Source organism: Rattus norvegicus, chromosome 9 (assembly GCF_036323735.1).
Source record: "Rattus norvegicus strain BN/NHsdMcwi chromosome 9, GRCr8, whole genome shotgun sequence".
NCBI classification, from domain to species: Eukaryota; Metazoa; Chordata; class Mammalia; order Rodentia; family Muridae; genus Rattus; species Rattus norvegicus.
The window spans coordinates 23998162-24024371 of record NC_086027.1 but is presented as its reverse complement, the minus strand read 5'-3'; the positions used below and the strand labels follow the sequence as shown (position 1 = coordinate 24024371).

Sequence of the window (26210 nt, the reverse complement as noted above, 5' to 3'; positions counted from 1 at the left end):
CAAATTCATGGCCATTCTCCTGGCTTGCCCTGCCAAGCTCTGAGGTTACAGGCTTGTATGGCCATGCCTGGCTCTCAGGACCTTTAAGAAGACGTGGGGATAAAGGTCACACTCGAGGGAGATTTCCCTTCTGTGCTTCTACTCCTACTAGGTAGCAATCTGACTACCCTATGCTGTGAAGAATTCCCAATGGGTCCTAAGTACAGGCCACTATCTCCAGCCAGAGTAACGGAATATCAATCCCACTGAATCACCCTCACTTTGCAGAGGCACTCACTAGCCTTGCTGCACAAGCGTCAGTGCTGGAGAGAGTTCGGATTCTAGAGCCCGCATACCTGCCAACTGAGTGCGGCCATCTGCTTGTAACCGCAGGCCTCAGAAGGGCAGACACAGGAGATCCCAGGAGTAATCTGGCTACTGGGACTAGCCATATTGGATCTCTGGGTTTGACAGGAGACATTATGACTCCAAAGACGGCAGAAGAACTATCAGGGATGGTTTCTGACATTAACTTCAAGTCTGCACACATGTTCCCAAGCAAAGTTACACACACACACACATACACATACACACACACACATACACACACACATACACACACACACACATACACACACATACACACACATATACACACACACACATACACACATACACATACACACACACATACACACACAGAGAGAGAGAGACAGAGAGACAGAGAGAGACAGAGACAGAGAGACAGAGAAACACAGAGAGACATAGGAGACACAGAGAGACAGAGACAGAGAGACAGACAGACAGAAACAGAGAGATAAAGAGACATGAACCTTCACAACTTAGAATAAAAGCCTGAGATTACGTATGCCGTGTGTATACTTTCTACTTCTCCATTGTGCCCTACCTCCCTAGCCAAGTTTACTATTCTTCAAGCACAAGATATTGACTTCTTTCTTGTCACAGGGCTTTTGCATGCTATGTTCCCCTCTTCCCGAGGACCTCATCTCATAATATCCCTTCTCCCTTTCTTCTGTTTAAAGTGTCCCTTCCTTGTAGGCCCCTTTAGATGAACAGGTGAGGCCATCGTCAGTGTATCCCAGAGTGCCCTGTACCAGCCCTTCGCAGAACTGGCCACTGTTGGGTTGGGACAATCATTCTTCCCACCGTTTTGTGCCAGGCTTCCCCACTGCCTAGAGGAATGGGCTTCACTTAGGTGACGCCGTCAAGACTGCGTTCCCACCTGCCTTCTCACGTCAGCATTCTTGCCAGCTTTTTGTTCAACATCCAACAAACGAAAAGGGCCGGATGGAGCAATTAATCTCAAAATCAGGACACTTAGTGACTAAGTTCCAAGGAGTGAGCTGGTTTCCAAAAACCTGTTTATTCTTTGACATCCCTCAGTTTTTATCCCCAGCCAATGTAGAAGCCAAGATGTAACCCACATATTATAGGAACCAATCTGCCACCCTGGATTCCCCTCTCCCCAGAGGATTGATTGGCCACATCTAACATTTACTAAATGTTAAGTTCTTGCAAGTGTGTGAGGAGATTTTTCACACAGCTTTATCCCACCAGCATGATCAGCTTCAGCTGTGGTTAGAGCCCAGCTCTGCTCTGTGTACCTGTACAGGATCTACCTCATTCATCCAAAATTCCCCAAGTCTATGCCTGGAGTACAGTATGGAGGTTCCCTTGCTCTCTGATCTCATCTCCAACGTCCTCCTTCCTTGTCACCGGGGCTCCATCCTCCTGGACTTCCTTGCAACACACAGACCTGGAAGGTCTTTGGAGCATCTGTGTTTCCCTTTCCTTCAACTGGAATTATTTCTCCCCAAGAAACCACAACTCATTCCATCCCCTGCTTCAAAGTAATCTCTTCCCTCGACTTCTCTGACTGCGGGACCACTGTACTATGCCTCCTGGCTGCTCTGGGATTCTCCATCACAAATCACCACTCACTATGCTGTGGGGTGAACTGTTCGGACATATACCCCTCCTCTGCCCACTGGAACCCAAGAACCAGGTGAGGCAGGGATTTCTACCTTCTCTGTCCATTGCTGTAATCCTCCTGCCTGGCACGAAGTAGGACATATTAATTCTCTTTTTATCTCCCACAGCAACCCTAAGAGATATACATACTCTTTTTGCCACGTGTCCTGATCCTTCTGCCCAACAGAAATTTAGGTGTCTGGACACCCCACCAGTTCAGATGCCTGCTCTGAAACCGGCGTCTTGTTTTCGATGTCCCACGCCCTCAGCCAACAGTAAGTTTCCTTATGTGTCAAACTTTCGTCTGCTCCCTGTTTTACAAACTCTGGTTGAAAATAGAGGCCCCAGGGCATTGAGAGACTGCCTAGTTCTCAGGGCTTTTACATGCTGTTTGCTGCTCACCCCTCGCTCCCCGTCCTCTCTGCTCAACAGTTTTTGTCTGTTGTTTGTTTGTTTCCTAATCTCATACATTTTGTTGCCATTTCAAGAGTGGGCAGTGAAGAAAACGACATTTTAATCACATGTTGGTGGCCAAAGCCGAGAGACAGTCACATGGACAGGTTCTGCTTGGTCTAAAGAGGACCACGTCAGTACAAGTCAGACAAGGGCGGTGTCTGCGCACAGGACAGTTCTGGGCCTTGAGATACCCATGAAGTTGATCACTGTTCATTCTGGAAACATTTCTCTGGCTTTTCCCATGACTTACTACTGCCAAGGCTGCTATTAGCTTCTCTTCACCTTCTGCTTCTATGGAAAACCTTGTTCTAGACTTTGTGTAACCCTCCTAAGTGTGCCCTGGTCCCCTACCCTTCTTGTCCTGAGTTAGCTTCCCATCTCTTCCACTAACTCACAACTTCCACTAACTTCTACTCACTCTCCTTTCTGCCCCCTGGCCCCAGACAAGTCCTCATTTATTCCAGACTGCACTGGAACTCCTGATTCCCATGTCTCTACCTCCCAGGTGTTGAGACTACGCCCACCAGATTCCTCAGCACCAGGGCTCAACTACAGGGCCTCCTGCCTGGTAGGCAAGCACTCTGTCAACTGAGCTACATCCTTGGGAACTCTGTCCTATTCAAATGTGTCGCTTGCATTCCCAGGGACCAGCTTCTTCTACCCAGTCAAGTCACTGTGCTTGACAGTTCCCCCTTCACTCTGAGTCCATCCTCCAGCTTCAGCAAATCTCATACACCCTGGTGCCTGGCCATGGAGAGGGGAGGGAGAAACAGGAGAAGGCGAACCGGAGTTGGTTCAGTGTGGCTAAGCCAGGTACACTTTCACCACTGTTACAATCTCCCTGTTGCAGATTGTTGTCACAGCTGTTGAGGACACAGTGCTGTGTGAAGTCTCGGAACATCATGCCAGAGTAGGATCTTGCTTCCCAGGAGACCCAGGGCGAGGAGTCTTTACTCTCCCATTGCCCTGCACCAGAGATTCACTGGTTCATCTCCCAGTCCCTCCCTCCCACCTTTCGTTACCCCTACCACATCTTTTCCTTTCTAGTTCATTTGTACTCCTTTAAACCCACTGTGTGCGAACTGGGCTGTCAGCCTGTGTCTGGGTGTAGGGCCGTCCACCGGAGCATGAGTACCTACTAGGGGTCCCTCAAAAAACAACTCTTCCCCCCCCCAGCACTCATCAACTTGCACTAGCTCCTCTCCTATGATTGATACCTGATGGGTCCTTCCCCCTCTGTGCTGTGATTTTTGATTGGCTGGATCTTGGGCAGGTCTTACACCTGGCGACGCGCATGGAGCAGCTTGGAAAACACTGTTTAGCATCCATACTCCACAGCCACCAGCTCTAACAATCTTCCGGCCCCCCTGTCCCTCCAGGGTCTCGGGAGAAGGGGTATGATTCAGATAATATGCAGTGGGCAGTGAGGACTGGAGATTTCCCTTAGACTGTTAAGGATTCTACAGTCTTCAAAAAATTCCCTGGTTGCACTGCAAATATTCCTGGGTGGTGTTACTGTTTACTGAATGGGAATGAATTTGAAATAATTCAGTCCTGTCATTGGAATTCTCATGACACTTTATGGCATGCTGACAGAGCTGGATAAGGTCTGAGAACAAGATAGAAAGCCTGTTTGTCTACTGACCAGCTAATTAACTGCAGGCAAACCACTTGGCTTCTCTCATCTTCGGCGTCCTCATCCACTAAATAGATATGGTTGCAGCTGCTTCGCAGGCATCACAGGAGCGGCTATCGCTGTGACTAGCGATCATTAAACACGTGACACTTAATAGCCTTTCTAGACATGGATGGAGCTAGGATGGTTCCAGTTAAACTTCAGTCAGGTATTTTAGTGATGAAGACCTTGTGTCTATACAGCAAAATTCTTTACATTCTTCAAGGTCCAAGTTGAACAAGAGTTTATCCTTGAAGTGGTTCTCTGTGCTTTCAACTGCAAGAAAAAGATCCAAGGAGATGAGTTGATACCTGGGATGCAGAGCCATTCCCAGGAGACAAAGCCCTCTGCAGCAAGGCCATCAGACACCAGTGCAGAAAAAGGATAGAATCGGAAGCAAACCAAAGGCCCAGAGTTAAAGAGTTTGAGATGTGGGGAACAGAATGGACCAGATAGAAGGTCTGAGAAACAGACCTGGGAGTTTTCGTGGAACGAGCAATGACGGTATCGAGGAGCGAGCAGATACGGACAGACTCACGCTCTGAATGCATTTGGAATGTTCCCATCTGGAATGGACTGAGTCACGCTGATGGAAACCATCCCACCCTTTCTCAAACCCCACAGCAGTTAGCTACAGCCAAGACAACTATCCAAGCTGATCATCTTGATGGTTCTCTGCGGGAGGGGACCTTCCCTCCCCTGGCAGGATGGGAATCTTGAAGACAAGGATGCTGTCATTATAAATGACCCTTGCCTACTGCAGTCACAACCACACCTCATACCCAAGGCCCCACCGACTGCCTTGCATGTATTCCATATGACAAATATTTGTTTGATCAACGAATAAAAGCATGACACACTGACTTCAAATATGGTGACAGGGAAAGCATCACCCAAAATACCACTGCATCTTATAAATTGGTTTAGTCGTCAATTCATCATAAATTGGTTTCTCCCTATTAGGTTATGAATTTTCTTAACCATCTGTCAGTATTTTGCAGTGTATTTATTTCTCTACCCATCACGATCATTGCTCACTTGATTGGGTGCTTCATATCCAATAATTTAAGAATGCCTACAGTTGATGGAACCCTCTTGGAGAAATAATGCGCGGTTGGTAAAACAAAAACAAAAACAAAAACAAAACAAAACAAAACAAAACAACAACAACAAAAAGACATATGGGGCTCTGTCCAGAGTGTACTTACTGCTAAAAGGCAACTGTAAGCTAGGACCCCATTCCCCAGTACTCTCAGCGCTGGAGCAAAGCTGGACCGCTCGCTCTTATCCAGAGCCTGTCTGCTCTCCAAGGGCAAGTCAAACTTTCAAGACACCAGTAAGGCTCCGCCCCTCCCTTCTCTAGCTGGATGTTCCATTGCAGAGTCACAGATGAGAGCCCGGAGCCCGGAGCTACCACATGGAAGAGAACCTTTCCATTCCTTGTTTACCTATTATACGTGCAGAGAAATAAATTTCAATTTTGCAAAAAATCTTAAAATGTGGCATTTGATTCTTATTGTAGGTGGTCGTTTTATTTTAAAGTCAATCAGAGGGCAAAATGTATTCCAACAGGTCAGTTTTTTTTAAAAAAAAAAAATCCAAATTTAAAAGAAAGAGATGTCAAGAGAAGCAAACTGTATATCTGTGCACTTGTCCAGAAGGAGGGAATACAGAGAGAAGTGAGGGGAGCCTCGGCGTTTGTGCTAAGTGGGCGTGGAGGGCAGCCACATGGCAGGGAGACGAGAGGCCTTAAAGAACGAGTATGGAAGCAGCAGAAAAAGCATGGTTATGTTTGGGCCAGAATCTCATGTAAAGACAGGAGAAAGATAAAGAAAAAGTTATATTCAGAAAGGTGGGCGGCTCCAATAAACCTCATGGTGACCTATAGGGACTGGACTAGAAGGCAGTGTCTCCGAAAAGAGAACGTACATTATCTCCCTGGGAGATAATTATTCCGCCTATCTCTTTAGTACGGGTTAATGTGAGTCTACCTTCCTAGGTGTGGCCCTTCCTCCGGATGACTCTTTGGTCAGGTGATTGACCACCCACCCAAGCGAATTATCCTATCTACATCTGGAAGGTTGGGACTTCACCCAGGCCAGGTAGTTCACTCTCTTGACCAGAAGGAATTGGGTTTTCCCTCACAGACCTTTATTGTAACCCGAGAATCATTTAGAACTGGTGAAGCATCAGTTGCATGCCTAGGGCTTCCCACACATCATTACACTATGCTCTCGACACAGTCCTGTGTGACAGGAACTATTACTACGTGAGGGGAGGTTCTGATACTAAGGTCTACTTCCCTGATTGGTTCTTAATTTGTCAATAAAGAAGGTCCAGAACCAATTGCTGGGCAAAATGTAAGGCGGGACTTCCGGGTCCCCAGGGGTAGCAGGGAGGGGTGTGGGGGAGGAGCCGCAGGGAAGAAGAAAGGGAATTTTTCTGCCATGCTTTGGAACGAGTAGTACGCAACAGTCATGTAGGATCTCGGGGCGCATGCGTGTTGCCATAGATGTTTGGCAGGAATGATTGAAACAGGCCACTGAGTTTGGGGCAGGAAAGACAGAGAGGGTGGATTGGTGAGGACACGCATTTCCAGGCAGAAAGTATCTGCGCCCAGCAATTGTGTTAGCAGGCAATTTAAGGTAACAAGACTGAGTGTGTGTCATTCATCTGTGGATTCAAAAGGAAGCTGGGTTAGGGCTGGTTGCGATCAATCCTGGAGCTAAGTGGGGTGGAACAAAATGGCGCTGGGAGGGGCCAGAGTGCAGGACGGTCCCGGGCGTAAGGCAGTAGCGTGCTTTTTAAAACACACGCAACATTACTATTCTTGTGCCAGCTGTCTAGATACATAGACTAATCAGGGCTAGAGAGATAGCTTCAGCAGCTAAAACCCCATGCTATTCTTGCAGATGACCTTAGTTCAACTCCCAGCAGCCATTTAGCCACACACAACCATCTATAACTCCAGTTCCAGCGGATCTGAGACCTTCTTCTGACCTCTTCTGGTACAAGGCTTGCATGTGGTACACAGACATATATACAGGTAAATAGCCATGGAATTCAAAATAAATAAGTCATGAAGACATGGAGGGGTTAAGTCAGGACAAATTGCTTATATGGGTTGGAACTAGGATTTGACTCAGTTTTGTCTGGTTCCAAATGCTGTTCTCTCGCCATTACATAGCATTGTCTCCCACTCATCAATTGTTCTGGTCTCTGCCTTCAACATCATTCTTTAATATAAAATTTTATTACTTCTTTGAGAGTCTCATACATGTACACAATTCATCCCCTTGTTCTCTACCAGCTTTATGTTCCCCTCCCCACCCCTTTTCCACTAACCCGCCATGTCAAATTTGTGTAGCTTGAATACCCAAGGGTGTGGGGCTATTCACTGGAGCGTGATTGACCTACTATGGGCCACACCCTTCAAGAAAGCTGCCTCTCCTTCCAGAAGCCACCAATTGCTTTGACATCTTTTTTAAATTAAGGGGTTTTGCTCTGATGATGACCTGAAATTTTTTAAAGTGGCTTAGATATATGTCTCCTCTTTCCTTCCATAAAAGTTCTCCTATTGCCCCAAGAATTATGTATGCAAAAGCCTGGAGTGTTCTAGAAAGACGTTAGTTTCCTCCTCACATGCTTTGACATGATCCTTTTACTACCAGAATTAAATTCCTTCTCTCATGAAACATGGGCATTTCTACCACGTAGCATCTGATTTTTCAATTGTGAAGGGTAAGAAGAATTCATTATGAATTTGGGGTGAGGGACAGGAAAGAGAAGGTGGGATCACATCTCTGGTTGTTTCAGTAGGCGTTTCGTTGGTAGAACTGATCCCATCTGTAGACAGGGCTGTGAAGGTGGTCTTGAACTTCTGACCTTCCCTCTATAGCCCCAGCATTGGAGCTATAGATGTGTCTGTGATCTACAGAGTGCTAGGGAAGGAACCTGGGGCTTTGTATGTGCCAGGCAAGCCCTGTACAAACTGGGCTACAGCTCCGACCTCTAGAGCAGGGGTTCTCGACCTTCCTGATACTGTGACCTTTAATACAGTTCTACACAGTTGACCCCTCACCGTGAAATTATTCTTGTTGCTGCTTCATTTTGCTACTGTTATAAATCATATTGTAGATACCTCTATTTTCTGACGGTCTTACACAACTCCTGTTTGACATGCCCCAGAAGGGTTTTGGCCCATAGGTTGAGGACTGCTTCTCTAAAGAAGACTACATTTTGACAAGTGTTCACAGACTCAGACATTCTCCTGTCCTTCTTTCCTAAGGAGAGTCTCCAAAGTCTGGAGGATGGGATATAGCTTCTATTCCAGGGTATTTGCAAAGAGTTCCTGCAGCCTGTGAAGAGGACCTGAGTTTGGTTTCCAGAACCCACCTCAGGCCGCTTTAACTCCAGAGATCCAGAGATCCAGTGCCTTCTTCTGGTTTCCAAGGGCGCGTGCACACACAGACACACACAGACACACACACACATAAACACACAGACACACACACACAGATACACACAGACACACACACACATAAAACACACAGACACACACATAAACACACACAGACATACACAGACACACACACAGACACACACACACATAAACACACAGACACACACACAGATACACACAGACATAAACACACACATAAAACACACAGACACACACACACATAAACACACACAGACATACACAGACACACACACACATAAACACACAGACACACACACACATAAACACACACAGACATACACAGACACACATACAGACACACACACACATAAACACACAGACACACACACACACTCACATAAATAAAAATGAATAAATAAACCAAATGCTTCCATCCAAAGACAATTCCAGTTAGCATCTTCTTGCCTCTCTGTGTGCCATTTTTCTGTATACTAATGAGAACTTAACCCACTCAACTTGACAGCAGGCATCTATTATGTGTTGTTCCTTTTTGTCTCATGAGCATCTCCCTTCCAATCACGGTGGCTTAGCACATGTCATTTGCAGTATCTGCGGCACAGTCTGTAGAGAGAAGGCATTGAATTCACTTCATCACTGGGAGGACGTCTCTTTTTTTTCTAGCGTTGTCCTTGTATGAACATTTAATGACAAATGACGTAGTCCAGTTAGGCTGCCCTTCAGCCACACAGAGAGAACTCTTTGTAGGCTCCCCTCAGGAAAGAGGCAGAAAAGTCAGATTTCTAACTCCATCAACACTGGTTCAAAGAAAAACCCCACACTTGCAAGATGGTGGAGCTTTAAAGCAGATACACGGAATCATGTTCATAAATGCATTACTTAGCCTACCTCTTGCATGCGTTAGTTGGAGGACTCGGAAGAGCACCTAGCCCACTTCCTGACTCTGAGTCGATGTGCACAATCTCCACATAAAACTTAATATCCAACTGACCGAAAACACTGACCTTGCCATATGTGTGATCTCTGGAAATCAGTCCATCCCTGGATATCGTTTTATCTCGGTTCTCAATATTTCCCTTGCTGAATGGCTCCCAGTTTCCCTCCACTGTCACTGGAGACTTGTTCTCTTTACTGAAGGACAGTGAGAGAATCTCATGAGTTCTGATCACAAACCTCACGGGATTCTAAGCAGTACAACGTTACAAATTAGAATCACTGAAGCCCTTTCAGAAGAAGGAGCAGCAGACACACCCAGAGAGACCTCTCCAAACCCTCACTCTCTCCAAAACCCACTGTGCTCCCATGGCTTTTCTTTGACTGGGAAACAATGAATTCACACAAACACAAACCGAAAAACAAAGACCAAGACGGAAACTACATCAAAAGCAGGGGCTAATTTGGAAACATCCAGGGCTCTGGTGGGCCAAGTTGGGTGTGACTCCCAAGGCTGCCACCCAATGGGCTCCTTGAGGGGAACAGCTCGTCTCCCAGATCATCTTGGCTTCAGGTCTGTGCCTTTTCTTGACAGAGACACCTCATTGTTCGATTCTCCTTTGTGAGATGTCTTAGTGGAGCTATAAATCACCCTGGATCACCAGCAAGGCCTCCCTCCCAGGTGTCCCCAAGCCAACTGAACTTGACAAGACCTGAAAATACTGTCACCCATGTCCAGATAGGGGTGGCTGTGATCCATCGTTAATCTCGGAAGTGAGTAAGAGCTAATGGTCCTGTTACCACAAAGTCCCCTGACAGCAAGGAACCTGCGCATTCCTGTCCTGGCATCCGGAAGATTTGCGCTTCTCTTCTCAGGAGCAGATGTGAGAGTCAGAGTTCAAAGGTTGAAAGACCTCCTAGATGGAGGTTTTACTAGTCATCAGCCAAGTCCAAGGGAGTTGGGTGTGAAGGTGAGAAAACAGCCAGGACTCCCAACCGCTCTGGCAAGTTACTGACACATTAATTGAAGAAAGTCACTCAGAATTCTCATCCGCTTTGCCTACCACACTGGAGTCTGCACACGGCCCAACGCACAGTTCCCAGACCCAAAGAAGAAGGCATTGGTTAGGAACCAGGAGCCAGGCTGCTACAGTGTGGCTCGGTCTTTCTTGGCTTTTTTACTATCTTGTTTTATGAGGGTTTGGTGGGCATGAGTGTCTTCTGGTGCAAGTGCTTATTAAATCCTGTGTATAGAACCAGCAGTCAGCCTTGGGTGCTGGTCTTCGGGAACTGTCTACTTCCGGTCTTTAAAGGGGCGTTTTAAAGCATTTTTAAGATGTGTTTCCTTATAGTTTATGTGTATGAGTGTCTTATCTGTGTGCGTGTGCGTGTATGTGTGTGCATGTGTGTGTGTGCATGTGTGTGTGCATGTGTGTGTGCATGTGTGTGTGCATGTGTGTGTGCATGTGTGTGTTTGCATGTGTGTGTGTGCATGTGTGTGCATGTGTGTGTGTGCATGTGTGTGTGCATGTGTGTGTGTGTGCATGTGTGTGTGTGCATACCTGTTACCAGTAGTCAGAAGAGGGGGTTGGATCTTCCAGCTCATCTCCTTCACCCCACCTGTCCCCTAGTTTCCACCTACATGTCACGTCTGCCCTTTTGTGTCTCCCCAGCCCCTTCCTCAGAAGCTCTTTTTACCCTTTCCTTTTGTCTCCTGTCTATTATTTTAGATTTGGCCCCTATTTACACCTGTTTATATGCATGCCTTTATACACAACACACTAGGATCCTCGTGTGACTGAAAACGCTGCTTTTGTCATTCTGCATTCGCCCCCCCCCCAAATTAATATTATACTTCTCAGACGGGTTCTAGAGCATCAGACTTCTTGAGGGCTTGGTAATTTCATGTTTGTTAGCAGCTGAGAAGGATCCCATTGTGTATGCACACCACACTCTCATTACCCATGAGTCTGCTGATGGGATTCTAGGCTGCGGCTCTCTTCTGGCTGCTGTGAAGATGGATTTGCAAGTGTCACAGCAGTGGGATGCAGAGTCCTTTGGGTGCACTCCAAGGGGCCGTCCACCTGGGTCATACGGTAGCTTCATTTTTTTTTTAATTTAATGGCCGTACTACCCTGCACTCTTTCCAGCAGTGAACACAAGCTCCTCCCTCACCACGTCCACAACAGCATTTCTTGTTTGGTCTCTTGCTGAGTTCAAGTCTGACTTGGGTGAGGTGCTGTCTCAAAATAGTTTTAGTTTGCATTTCCCTGGTGCTAGGGATGTTGGACACTTTTGAAAACACTTATTTACCGTTTGTGTTTCCTCTTTTGAGAGCCGTCTGTTCATTTCGTTAGCACGTTTGCTGACTGGCAGTTTGGGGAGTTTTGGGTTAATTTTTGAACTTCCTTGTCAAGTTTAGCTGGGAAAGATTTTTCTCCTATTCTGCTGTCTTTTTGATGTTTCATTGACTGTCAAGAAACTTCCAGAATTCCACCTGGGTCATATGGTTGATTCCTGAGACTGGTTCTTGTGGAGCTGGAATTCTATCCAGAAAGATCTTGCTAAAGCTTTCTGTTAAAGAGGGCCCCTATTTCTGTCCAGCAGTTTTAGGACCTCAGAAGTGAGATCCAGGTCTTTGATCTGCTTTGAATTTAACTGTGTACAAGGTCAGTGGTATGGATTCAATTTCTTCTGCAGGTGGATATCCAGTTTTTCTAACACCCACCTTTAAAAACAAATCAGCAGCAGCAGCAGCAGCAGCAGCAGCAGCAGCAGCAGTGACACCTGGACCTCTCACTAGGCCCTAGGGCTCACAGTTAGGCTAAGCTGACTAGCCAACGAGCCAGGGACCCACCTGATGCTGTCTCCCCAGGGCTGGGATTATAAGTGTAAGAGCTTTCCCTGTCTTGATGCACATGGATTCTGGAGTTTGAACTCAAGTCCTTGTGCCTTTATGGACTGACCTAGCTCCCAAGCCTTGACTTCTTATTGCTAAAAGACTGCTCTTGACTGTACATAGTCAAGCCTGGAGAAGCCCTTGGCACACCCTCCAGAGATTTCTAAGGTGTGGTGCAAGAATCAGATTGACAGGATCCTTTCCCACCGAGGACTTCTGCTCTCTGTAGCCAAAAGCTTTATCACAGTTTGAGTATGTCTTCGTTGTGTTCTCTATAGGATTGGATATCTGTGTGAACAGTTTGGGGCCTAGGACCAGGCCACTATGTCATAGAGTACATCACCTTTTAAATATAGTTTTAGGGGACCCTGGATAGTTTTTACAAGCAGGATCTTAGTAGTGGGCCTGGCATGAGAGCTAATTCAGTAATGTTACTGCCTTCAGAGCTTAAGACCTGGGTCTGTTCCCTCAAGAAAGCACATAAAAATGGCGAGCACTTATAATCCCAGTGCTGGGGAGGCAGAGACAGGCAGGGCTCTGGTGCTAGCTAGCCAGCTCGTTAAGCAGTCTACTTGGCAAGCTCCAAGCCAATGAAAGCCAGTGTCACAAAATAACAGCAACTGAGGAATAACAGTCAATGTTGTCCTCTGGCTTCCACATCTCACACACACACACACACACACACACACACACACACACACAAACACACACACACAAACACACACACACACACACACACACACACAAGCATATACATATTCACTCTCTCGCATACACACAAAGTTAGGATCTTTCCATCAAGAAAGATAGCAGAAGGAGCCCTCATCTAAGTTGAGATAAACTAAGTGGTAAGATAGTGTTTCTTTTCTTTATTAAGTACCGGACCTCAAATCTTTTGTTATAATAACAGAAAATGGACTAGTACACACTTCCTGTGACCAAGACCCTCTTTCAGAGTCATAAGCACCATTCCTTTAACGGGCCCACACCTAACGCTTTAAGCAATCTTATGATAAGCTCCTCACTCCCGGGGTAAAAAGGCCATCACGCTTCAGCCTGTTTTTAGGTATGAATCACATTCATTGTCTTTTGTATACAAAGTGGATGACTCAACTTTGGCAGCCACCTTCTTGTACGATGGCCCTTGCCTGGCTGGGTGAGCAAAAGGCTTAGTCAAATGTTCTAATTCAGGTTAGTCTATAGTTGGCTGCTGACGCTCTCACTGCCAGAATAGTCCTGTTAGACTATATTCGCCCCAACTATTAACTCACTTCTGTCTCTCACCAGAGTTACGGCCAACACGGCCTTCCAAGAACATAGGCAAGAAATAACATTCAGTTTCTTTGTTAAACCACTGAGTTCTTGGGGCTGTTTGTTACCACGCCATTCTGGCTGATATCCCTTGTTCCTGACAGGTACAGAAATACAGGAGTTTCTCCTAGAATATTCCTATTAAACACCAGCTGTGTGCCAGCGACTCAGACCCTGACTGACCATAGCCTCCCATTCAACTTGACCCAAAGATTCGAGAAAAAGCAAATCGTGCCATCTCCCTGCTTCCAGGCTTCCCCAGGTCTCTTGACAAAGAGCCCTCCATCTTTAGGATCTCTCTGGAAGCACACATGCAGCCTAGCTCATACCCACTCTAAGACTTCATTCTCTACAACTTCTCACAGCCACATCCCAGTGTTTCTAGAACATTCCAGACTTACCCCCTGTTGCAGGTTTTCCTGTTCCCCTTGCTGTTCTTCCTTCCTGGATGTCTGTTCCCCCGCATGCCACAAGACTCCCTCCTGCCACTCAGTTCTCCTTGTAGCAGTAACCCTCTCTGCTCGCACATGTGCATGCTGTATTCTACTCCATGACTTGCATCTCTCTGTCCCTCAGCCATTCCGAATGGGCTTTAAAGCCCAGAAGGTCTGAGACCCATCCGAACTATGCTTAAGATAACAAGAACGTATTGCTGTCCTCGCCGCCACCCCGCTTTTGCTGTTGGCATTTGTACCAGCATTGTGAAAGCAATGGAGGACAACAGTGCGTATGCCTCCCCAGATGTGGTTCCACATCAGACAACAGCTGCATAAGGAAGAACTCGTTTCACATGACTTTCATTTCATGAAAGGTGTCCTGTTTGATGCCACACCAGAATCCAGTCAGCAGTACTCTCTAAAAGTCAGTTGTGATGTGGAACCTGAAGTTTCAACAATACCCATGTTTCATTAAAATCTCCAAGAGCCCTGCACTTCCAACATGCCTTTACCCACATTGGTGTCATAAGTGGTCACTAGACTCCCCTGCTACCCATTCATAGATTAAAGGTCTCAGTTTCACAATTCCTGGGGATATTATGTAAATGAATAATTCCATTAAGTCTAGGTCCTTGAGCATATCTTTTTAGTCCTCCGAGAATAGTCATAAAGCCCTCTTACATCAACCAAGATAGAGCCGTTGACTCAAAGGAGACTGTGTGCGCCATTGCGTGAATCGTCAGCTTAGCTCTCTGGCTGTTGTTTCACAGACCATGGTTTTACTTGAGACACTATCTCCTGACAGACAGTCACAGTCATGCTTACTTTGGCTCAGGTATCTCACAGGAACCTTCTAGAAAATAACTGTTGGCATTGTAGCCAAAGATAAAATGCAAGCTTTCAAGTAAAAGTTCAAAATGGCAAAAATGTCTCTTTACAATTTTCTTCTCGGGCTTTTCTAGTGAGGTTGGTGATGCTTTTAATAAAAGTGAGCTTTAATACTCAGCCAGGCAAAGCCTCAGAATCATCTTTAGCTGCATAATGAATTTGAGGCTAGCCTTGGTTATAAGAGACCCTGTTCTAAGAAAAAACAAAAGCAAACAAACAACAGCCAGAAAGCAGAGCCAGTGAGATAGCCCTGTGCTAAAGCTTCCAAGCCTGAGGTGGGTCTCCAGGACCTACATAGTGGACGGAAAGAACCACCTTCTGCAAGTTATTCCACATGTATGTCCTGGTACATGTGCGGTGTATGTGTATGTGTGTGCACGCGTGCACAATCTGTTTGGCATTAATTTATCACTGTATTAACAAGCGGTATAGCTATATCCTCAACTTCAAGTATAGCTACCTGAAGGTTCTGCATCCTGGGGTAACTGTATCTGCTCAAATGGTCAACTTATGGCGGAGGATGAGGAAGGAGGAGGAGAAGAGGAGAAGGAGAGAGATGAGGATGAGGGGAAGGGGAGGGGGTAGAAGAGGAGGAAGAAGAGAAGGGAAAGGGGGGAGGAGTGGAGAAGGGGAGAAGACAGAGGGAATAGGAGAGGGGGAAATGGGAGGAGGGAGAGGGGGAGGAAGGGTAGGGGGAAGGGAATGGATGAGGAAGGAGAAGGGGAGGGATTGGAGGAGGAAGGAGAGGAGGAGGAGACAGTTTATTGCTCTACATTGTTTCCTACATTCAAAAGTGACACATTTCAAGAGAAAAGACCTGGAATACTGCACGGAGCACCAAGAAGACAAACAATGATGACCCCACCCAACACCCGGAAATGACATCGTGGGCATTGGGTATAAATCTGCAACCTCCCTTTCCTCTATAGCACAGTACTATCCTGGCGCTCACATTGGTCTGTAAACAGAGTCCACCCACACCACAGGACACACATATTCTTCATCAGTAATTAGTGTTTTTGGTTTTTTTATAAACATATTGACAACTAGCCCATCACCATCTGGGATTTATTACAACATTATTTGTTTAGCCAGATCCCTCATTGGGCATCCCGGTTGTTTTCACCCTTCTCTGTTCCACAAATTGCACACTTCTTCGATTCTTTCCTCCAGGAGTTACCAGACACAGAATTGTTGGGTCAAAATGTATACATAATTAAGAAAATTTTAGATGGACTCATAAAAATATAATTGGCATACAATAAACTAAATTTATTTCATTATCTCATGTGCACAATTTCATTATTTTCAGCATGAATGTAAACCCAGGGGGAAAGAAATATTTAGAAATAAACTAAAATTAAAAAAAAATAAGCAAATAGAAATAAACTCTCAAATCATTACCATCATTGTTTCAGTCAAGAGAATGAAAACGTCTATCTACCTTGTGAGTTTTATTGAGGCCGTTTCTGCATGCTCCCCTCCCCCACACCCCTGTGTATAAAATTACTAGGTTGACTTCCAGGGACTGACCTCTTCTGGCACAGGACTTCTCACCCTGATGAATTCTCAACATGCTTTTCCTGAAGGCTGTTACTGCCATGTTCCTTGAAATAACTGTGTCTCTTAGCAGAATCACTGAGGCAGAAATCATGTGACCACAGAGAAACCAAGTACAGGAGGAGGCTAGGCACGTGGTACCACAGTCAGTAGGGCTTAGCAAGGCAGTAGATTTGTTCCTTCCCCTCCCTCACGTGCCTTTGAATATAGAACCCCTGGGGACTTTTCCCTAGAGACACTTCTGAGGGGCAGCCACACTGAGGGGCAGCCACACCGAGGTGTACCTTGGTCTCCCGCTGTGGTGAAATTATTGTCCCTTCATGGTTCCTGGAAGCTAGAGAATGTTGGGTGCTCTTGTTCTCCTGTGTGGAATCCACAGGAAGTGACGAAACAGACTGGACAGACAGATGCCCCTCTATGTGCCACAAGTATGAGGGACAGAAAGGTGCTCTGTGGAACCACAAAAGACAGGCTCCATTCATAGAGTGGATCTGGAAGGAAATGGTGGGGGGGGGGCTCTTTGGAGGGATCCAGGCTCAGAATAAGCCTTGAAGAATGGAGAGTATGGTCCAGATGAGCAAGATGGTGGATGCATATGGTAGGCAGCAGAGAGCAAAGGAGAGAGGAGGGAAGTCACAGAAGGGGCCGTCCATGTGGTGAGTCACTGACACTACTGTGGCCTTTAGAGTTGGAACCTGAGCCCTGCAGCCCTAACAAAGTAGGCTTGGCCAGCCATCTTCGACACACCAATTAGAGAGGCAAGTTATACTGAAGGAGATTTATTCACGGGCCACTAAAGAAGTCCATGAGCCCCAAATCCATCTTTAAAGTCCTGACAGGAGAGTTAGGTTTAAATAGGGGTCAAGGGGTGCAAAAGTAAGCAGTTCTGGTCAGGGCATGGTCACCATCACTTTGTCTCTGCTTCATGTTCCCTGCAATGCAGCGAGCAAAGTTGTCAGAACTGTGTGACATCTGTCTGCAGACAGGATCCTCCTCTGGCTGACACCAAGGCTCAGCCTGTCCTTTTCAGCACAAGGCTTCTGGGGAAATTCCACGTCCTTGGGGTGTGTTCTTTCAACGCTATGGCAGTCGGAGGAGGGACCACAAGTGTCTCTTTCAAACGTCTTCGCTTCTGCCTGGATAATCCCACAGAGGCAAGTATGCTGATCTATACAGAATCCTGAGATCCTGTTGGGCTGTCTAGCTGTATGTATGAAGGGGCTAAGCTGGAGAAGCAGGTAAAACCATAGCTCTAAGGAGTTGAGACTGCAAGCTGAGTGAGTGACCGGAAGACCTTTGATAGTTTAGATGTCACTGTGTATCTACATGTGGCAGTGGCTATGAATACCCAGGCCAGAACAGATACATAGATGAGTCACAGAGAATTATAAAAATAATCAAAAACCACTATGAAAGGGCTCAGTATGTGAGTGTAATGACCAGGTAAAGGCAGAATTGTATAAAGGCAGTGTGTTGTGGGGGCTAAGGATGAGGAAGTCAATAAAGGTGTCCAGACTTTCAGGATGTCATGCATTAGCTCCCACGTCCACATCAACTAGGACAGGCAAGGCTAATTTTCTTCTTGTCCTCAGAGGCCAGTGCAGGTTCTAAGACAACAGAGCTACTCATTAAATGTTTTCAAATGGATGACTCTGTCTGAAGGCAGAGCTGCAAGTTATCTCAAGTCATGAATGGAAGTGGCTAGCCAGAGAAGCTGTATAGAACACTTCAGGTTAAGAACAGTCTCCTGCCTCACTACTCTAGGTTGTGCAGGGGAGAATAGTCGTTAGGGACTTGTTCATATCAAGACACGAGGATGTGAAATGACCATGGTAGGAGTGACTTGGGTCACATCCAGCATCCTGACAACTCATGGGTTTCATGGAGAACTCTGGGAGTTTGATAAAGGAGAAAACCTGCCGAGTTAGAAACAGAAAGGGAGGGAGACTCTCCCATGCCTACCAAAGTTTACAGAAAGCCCTAAGCAAGATCTCAAGGAGGGACTCTGCCAATTCAAAGACAACCCTCCTCGCTATGTAAGAAGGCATCTTACAGAATCATGAATCCTTCTCTGAGAAGGGCTAAAGCCAAAAACCATATAGTTGAGGAGGTTTAAAATTAGTCATGTCGAATAAAGGCACCACAGTATACATCAGACACACATATTTGTAGGACAGCTTCAGTGTGGGATGGAAAGGCTCCTCTAGGCTTTGGGGAGTTTCTATCAGAGGCTTTCTAACTCAGGGTCCTTGAGCACAATTTTAAACTCAACAATTTTCAGATTCCTTCCTATAGAAAAAAAAATATGGTGATGTTTGAGAGTCATCCTTGACACTTGACCTTGAGAGATCACCACGGGCCTCGCTGAGATAATACACACAAGGAGAGTGTGCTCTGTAAATGAAGTGCTTACCATTGAAGACAGGAACCTGCTGATGTGAGTCCATACACACACACACACACACACACACACACACACACACACACGCACGCACACATACATACAGACACACAGACACACACAAATACACACATACAGACACACATACACACATAGACACATCAGACATACGCACATACAGACACATATACATACATACAGAGACAGACGTATACAAACACACACAGACACACACACACAAACACACACACATATATATAGACACACACAGACACACACATATGTAAACACACACATATAAAAATAGACACACACAGACACACACACACATGCACACCATCTGCCTGGGGTCTATGAGAATTAATTGAAATAATAAAGAGTGAGTTCTGCATATTCAATGATTGACTTTTAAAATGGTTGTCATTAGAGAGATGGGAGGAAACACAATGCCTTTGACTCTGCTCTAGGGAGGCTGAGGACTCTTCTCACGGGCCAGATGATCTTCACTTAAAAAAGCCTGCAATTCCAGCTAAAGCTCTTCACATTGACTAGACTAGATAAAGCCGAGCTTGGGGCCCACCCACCCCAGGCCCACCCTGGAGTCTCACCAGCTCCAGGTCAGCAGCCTCTTGTTGACTTAAGAATCTCGACCTCTGGAATCTGGTGCACCTGTCTGCTGCCCACCTAAGCCTCTCAGTCCTTCAAGGTGTTTAATTTAATCTGCCAGACTTTGCACACTGGGGCCGTCACTCCCTCAGAGGTTCTGCTTGCTTTTATAGCATGAGCTAGGAAATTAGGAAATTGCAGAATGGGGGAAAATTACCAAGAGCTGAACATTGGTCTGACCACCTATCTACCCTTGGTATGGTCTTCTCCTACACTTGGCTTCCTCGCTTATAAACTGAGGCTCATAATCACAGTCCAGCTCTGAATAAGCAAATATAATCCTAAATATATAAATCTATTCCTATAATCTGTGGCATACTCCTCAGGATAGGATATGCTTTGCTCCCTCGATGTCAGAGTCTTGTCTTGGTCGCTAGAAGATTCCACTGGGCGGTTTTTCATCTCCTCCACACAGTAATTCAGGGATCTAGGCTCCCTCATGCTCAGATGCCAGCCCTGAAATATCTGGCTCCCAGGACTACTGTGACACAGGAAGAGAGAACCTTCTGGATGCACCATTACTTCTTCCTTTGGAAGCACAGTCACATGGTCCTGAACACAAGGCGAGAGAAGGTAAGAAATGTCCAGGTGCCTGAGGGATAATTAGCCGATGCCTCTGGCTGTCCTTGTATTAATGGCACAGAGTTCACGTCTTTAGGGAAAAGACAAGACAGAGATAAATAACCCTGGAATCCAACAAGCCTGTGTCCCTTACTGCTTAGACCTTGAAATCTGCACCTAACTGCATGGGACCTATTCCTTCATCCTTAAGTTGTGAGTCTTAGCAAAGCGCACCCCGCCATGCTGCTGTGAGACCCTTGGGAGATACCACGGGGAAAGTGCCTCTTTTCTGCCACATATATGCTCACTAAATGGGAGCGGATTTTTTTCATTTTCCGAACTTCTGAATTGCTGTTTCACTTCTTCGAATCTTCCGTGCCAGCTTGAACAAGACCAGATCTTTTTTGTTTTTGTTTTTATCAGTATATTATTTTTACTGATTCTTTGGGAATTTCACATCACTCTCTTGTTTCTCAGTCCTTCTATGTCCCCGTGACCCGTGTGACCTCCTCTCAAACAGTAACAATTTTAAAATAAATTTTTTAAAAGGAAAAAGATAAAAAGTAAAAGCACAAGCCCAATTTGTTTTCTCTGTACACTTACTGGAGCATGGTCAAACTCCCCTTTAATAGAACCGAGTCCTTCCTTCCTGCACCCCTATCAGGAGCTAGCAATTGTAGATAGCTCAAGTCAGCTCCTTATCAAACTTTCTATGAGTTCTCTTCAATGGCTTCCTTTTTAGGCTGTTACTTTGGGGTGGAGGAGGAGTGGGGTTGTCATAGAAACTTTCCATGCCCCTCTTTCTCACCTGTTGATATCATTGCAAAAGTAGCTCCATTGCTCTTTACAGGATCTCATCAAGGCCCTCAGAGGAAGCCTGCACCCTGGCCTCAGGTGATATCACAGGCCACTCAGATCAGTTTGACTCCCAGTGGCAGCATGGCCCAAGGACATCAACATGGCGTCAGGTGACAATCCAGACAGACCACTGACATCTGGATCTACAAGGCTGGATCTTAAGGGTCTGTCATTCCTACCAACTCCTAGGGCAGAGTTCCTTTGTTGCTAATAGAGCAAGATCTACTGTTCTTGGCAGGGCCTCCCCGGGTCCAGTTGTACACGGTTGTCACTGTTCAAGTGCCTTTGGGTAGGGAGCTTGCCTAAAGAGATATGCATACATGGGCAGTCCCGGTCAGGGTGGAATGGAACACAAGTGAGTCAAAGGGCAACGCATTCCCCTGTGCTCAGCTGTGGCGCTGTACGGTTGTGGTTGGCATGCTCAGAGCTATATCACACATTGATATAGGAGCTCTGGGTGGAGGCTCATCCCCCACGCTCATCCTCAGCGCCAGAATCAGCTGTAACAGGGACATAGGGCGTATCCTTTCTTAAAAAGCTGGAGACCATCTTCAAGTCCTTCCCCCAGCTCTCTTAAAACTAATGGATTGTTTTCTTTGTGGACATCTTGTTTATCCCACATGCCTCAGTTTTCCCTAATGTAGAATCTACACCAGGCACACTCATAATCCCAAATGTGTTACTTAAGGTCTAGTAGATGACGAGAGCTTTGAAATCTCGACACCAATGTAAACACATAGAGGGCGATGCTGATTTCTGGTAAAAATGATGAAGTTATGCAAGGATTAAAAGTCCTATTATCTGTGACATGTCTCCAGAACACACGTTTATTTCATTGTTCTGTTATCTTCAATTGAAGGAGATGTAGGCTCTGGAGTATAGTGTCAAGAACACAATCAGGGAAGGTCCCAGAAGCCTGGAAAACAAACCAATGGGGAAATAGGACTCATTTGTATATGTGTGGTGTGTATATGGTGGGTGTGACAGGCCCACAGTGGGGTAGGCAGCTCTTACGTATGTGTGTGGGGTTGTATGTGTGATGTGTTCATGTGTGTATGTGACATATATGTGTTGTGTGTGTGACATGTTCATGTGTGTATGTGATGGATGTGTGGGGTGTGTGAAACATGTGCACATGCCACAGCACATGTGTGGAGATTAGAGGACAGTAGGCCAGCATCAGTTGTCTCCTTCCCAGGAACTGAACTCAGGTTACAAGGCTTGGTGGAATAGAACCTTATTCACTGAACTATTCCACTGAGCAAGAAATGTTTTGTTTTCTTTTGCTTTGTTTTCTCTGGTGTGAAGGAGGGGATCTTAAACGAGGCAACCCGAGCTTGACCCTGTGGTCAATGTCATCCAGACCCCAACTCTTTGCTTCTTTCCTCCCAGTCACTCCGAGCTCAAACTATGAAGTCTGATCCATGGTGAATTCTCACAGCAGGCTGTAAGAAGGGTAAAGAGTAGCACGTCTCCATCCTCTTCCCAGGATCCCCAGTTAGGATATAGTTTGCCAGAGTAGTTACATGATACCTGCTTTCTGCAAGGGAAGCTGGGAGATGTAGGGTTTTAGCTGGGCAGGTGGCTGTGTTATCAAAGAACAGAAACAAAAAATGGACTCAGAATAGACATTTCACGGTATCCAGATGGCGTGAAGGATGAAGTTAGTTGCAACCAGGAAAGGGAAGTGATGTAAAAATTTACATGGGGGGGTAATCCTCAATGTTAGTCATCTACTTCCTCAGTAATGATACCTAAGAAACACAAAGTCTAAGAGACACGCAACAGTGATCATCTTGTGTCTGCCAGGGGTCAGCTAGGGGTCAGCTAGAGGCTCTGCTTGTTTGGACTGGGCTTTCTCACACGTCCTGAGGTTGTGCTGTATTCTACTGATGTAAACGTGCTTTGCCTGGGACAAATATGGTAGGCTTGGCTCTGCCCTTCAGGGTCTCCTCCTCCAACATGCTGGCAAACATGCTGTCATGGCAATGAATGCTGGACAAGACAGCAAGAGGAAGCACAAGGTCTCTGAGGCCCAGATCTGGAGCCAATACATAGCACCTTTCACTTTGTCTTGTTGGCTAAACCGGTTGCAAGACTAAGCAGCAAGGTCCATGCAAGGTTACCGAGAGGGGAAGAAAGGTCACGGAGAGGGAAAGAAAGGTCATGATCTTCCCCAGCTCCCTCCTCCATCTCTACCAACACTGCATGACCACCCCTGCCAACACACTCAGTTTTCTGTTTATTGTTACCGTAAATAGCATGCTAACAGAGGTGAGGTAGTGGCGACTCATTACGATGTCACTTGGAGTTTCCCCAATGAGTACAGATGTTGAGCATCTTCCCATGAATTTGTGTGCTCTTTGCATAGCTTCTTTGGAGACCGTATGCTCAAATCCATCACCCATCAATCGATCGATTGACTGTGTATTTGTGTGCACATAGTATGAGTCTGTGTGTGTCAAAAAGTGCACATAAAGGCCAGAGCACAACTTTGTTGGTGTCATTTATATCCTTCTATCATGTAGATCTTAAAGATTAAACTTAGGTCATCACTTAGCAGTAAGCTCGCCTACTCACTGAATTGTCTCGCTGGCCCCTTCATCTGTTTTCCAGTTGACATGTTATGTATATATTCTAGGTGTCAATTCCTGGCCAGATAGATAACTCTTTAGCCTATTCCCCATTCAAAGCACTGTCTTTTATGTGAATGCTTCGTTCTTGTAGCTTGTTTAGTGATGGAATGGCCATTTACAAAGTAGAGAGACAATATTAGAGTTCTTCAAATGACCAGGCTGATGCAATGAGATATCTAAAAGGATGTATTGTCTTGTCAGCTATAGGAATACCATGGCACTTCAAATATCACTATCAGGGTCGCCTTCCCTTCCATAGGCGCATACCAGAAATGACAGAGCCCCCTCTGGGATCTCGCATTGCTGTGTCTACAATCATGGCAGGCAGCAAGAGAAGCATGTGGGAACAAATGAAAGAGTCTACAGGAAATTGACGACACCCTCAACCAGCTCCTGCTTCGTGGCCAGTTTGTGAGGACCCAAATTTGTTACCATGCAGTCGTCTAAGGCTGGAGCTAGAGAGGGTCTATGGACTGCCAGAAGCCTGTGCCAAATTTTAGGTAATTCAGTGCACTTTTCTGAGCCTCAATTTCCTTAAAGTAAACTGGGATGCCTTATTGAGACAGAGATCTCTTCCAGTCTTTGGGGCCTGAGGAAAGCCAGAGGGTCACCAGCACACAGTATGTGTAGATGATTTGTGTGTCCTTGGCACTGGGAAGAAAAGTGATGGATATGCTGAGGGTTGGGATGGCCAGGGAAATAAGGAGAATTCCCCACCCAGGACAGCAGACCCCTAAAAGTTCTTAATGAGAATAGAGGTGGGCACTTGCAGTGTTAGCTCAGGAGAGCAGAGAGGCCTTGGTGAGGGGAAGTGGAGGCACCTGGGATGTCTGTGAAGTGGGGCTGACAAAGACAGAACATCACAGGAGAGTAGTTTGGAGATGGTGTGATGAAGAGGGGTGTTCAAAATTACTTCTTGCCTTAGAACTCGACCAGAAGCAGAGCAAGAACTATCTTCTATTCACAAGCAGAAACAACTGTTCACTCCCAAATTCCCAAAGGCAACCTTTGTCCAACAAGGAGGGCTAGGTGGCACTTCAGAAAAAAAAAAGTGTGTGTGTGTGTGTGTGTGTGTGTGTGTGTGTCTGTCTGTCTGTCTGTCTGTGTGTGTGTATTAGAGAGAGAGAGAGAGAGAGAGAGAGAGAGAGAGGCAGAGGCAGAAAAAGAGAGAGACAGAGACAGAAACAGAAACAGAGAGAGGCAGAGACAGACAGAGAGGGGGAAGGGGAGGGGGCGAGAGAGAGAAGAGGCAAAGAGAAGCTTCTTTGAAGCGTGTCATTCACAACTGCTAGGTAGTCCAGAGACTCTTCTATTCCCGCCTCCCATCTCCCTATAGGGGAGCAGAGATTTCACACACACACACACACACACACACACACACACACACACACACACACACTGCACACTGCACACTGAACAACGCACACTCATATGCACACACCACTGGAGTCTAGCTTGTATCTAGGTTCTGATCTCAACTTAGATCACCAGGCTTGAGTTTTCTCCCCAGTTCCCATAGGCAGCACTTTGGGACTTGTTCTCCTAAGAGGAGAAAGGATGACCGTGTTTGTCATTTTAATAAGAAAATTCATCACCCTTAAGTTAGTTAGACCCCAAGCAAACATCCAGCAGCCAAGCATGAGCTGACTACCTACCACATGCCCATCACTGGGAGGACATCTGGACCTTCCTGTCTTTGTGACACTGATGACAAAGGCCATGCCAGCAGCTCTCTGGCACAAATGGACCTGGCAGGGAGGTAGGATGGGGCTGTAGACTGGTCCTGTGAGGAAACATAACAGGATGAAGAGTAGCCTCTTGTTTCCTACCCTGAAATGCTGGCCAAACCAGGAAGCAGAAAGGGAGATCTTTCAAGGTGAATGCTAAGAGGTGGAGTTGCTGGGGGTATAAAGACTGACCTTGAGAAAACTCCAATTGAATATTTTGTTTTGTTTTTCTAAGACCTTCTCAAGCGGATTGGAGATTTGAGACACACTGATTCACAACTTAAGAGTTCTGATTAAGCATTGATTTATGCGATGGCCAATCTGGGCCTAATCCATTAGAGAAGGGTTTTTTATTGTTATTGTCGTTCTAATATTATTGTATTTATGAGCCCATGAAATACTTCTTGGCTGCCGCCCTGCCTGGAGTCAACAGCAGCACAAGACATTTTAAGTTCTAGAAAGAGGAGTTCAAGGTCCATTTTCTGCCTCCACATTGCTGTGCTCTAGAAGTTCCTGGCGCCATCTCATATTTAAACTCTACATTTACGTATTTAGCCTGCATGAATGCTCCAACAGGCTTGCCTATGGCTCTGCGAGCCTGTCACATTTGTTTGCCTCTTTCTTTCCCCAACTGTGGCAGTAACTGGCCTGCAGCTGGAGTTTCAGCTGGGTTGGAAACTCACTGGACACTTCCCAGCTGCAGGGATTGAGGTTGGTGTTTATTTGCTCAGAGAAAGCCCACTTGAGGCTATGCAGAGTTCAGTGGGTTATCATGCACTTCCGGCTTGAT

At 46.1% G+C, this 26210-nt stretch overlaps 1 long non-coding RNA gene across 1 annotated transcript; it reads left to right on the top strand.

Annotated features, from left to right (window-relative positions):
- The first annotated feature begins 6540 nt into the window (after positions 1 to 6540).
- Positions 6541 to 10787, top strand: LOC134480269 (uncharacterized). The gene is made up of 3 exons (XR_010054648.1): positions 6541 to 6747; positions 7015 to 7148; positions 8391 to 10787. It is a non-coding gene; the product is annotated as an uncharacterized LOC134480269 (long non-coding RNA).
- The last annotated feature ends 15423 nt before the right edge of the window (positions 10788 to 26210 follow it).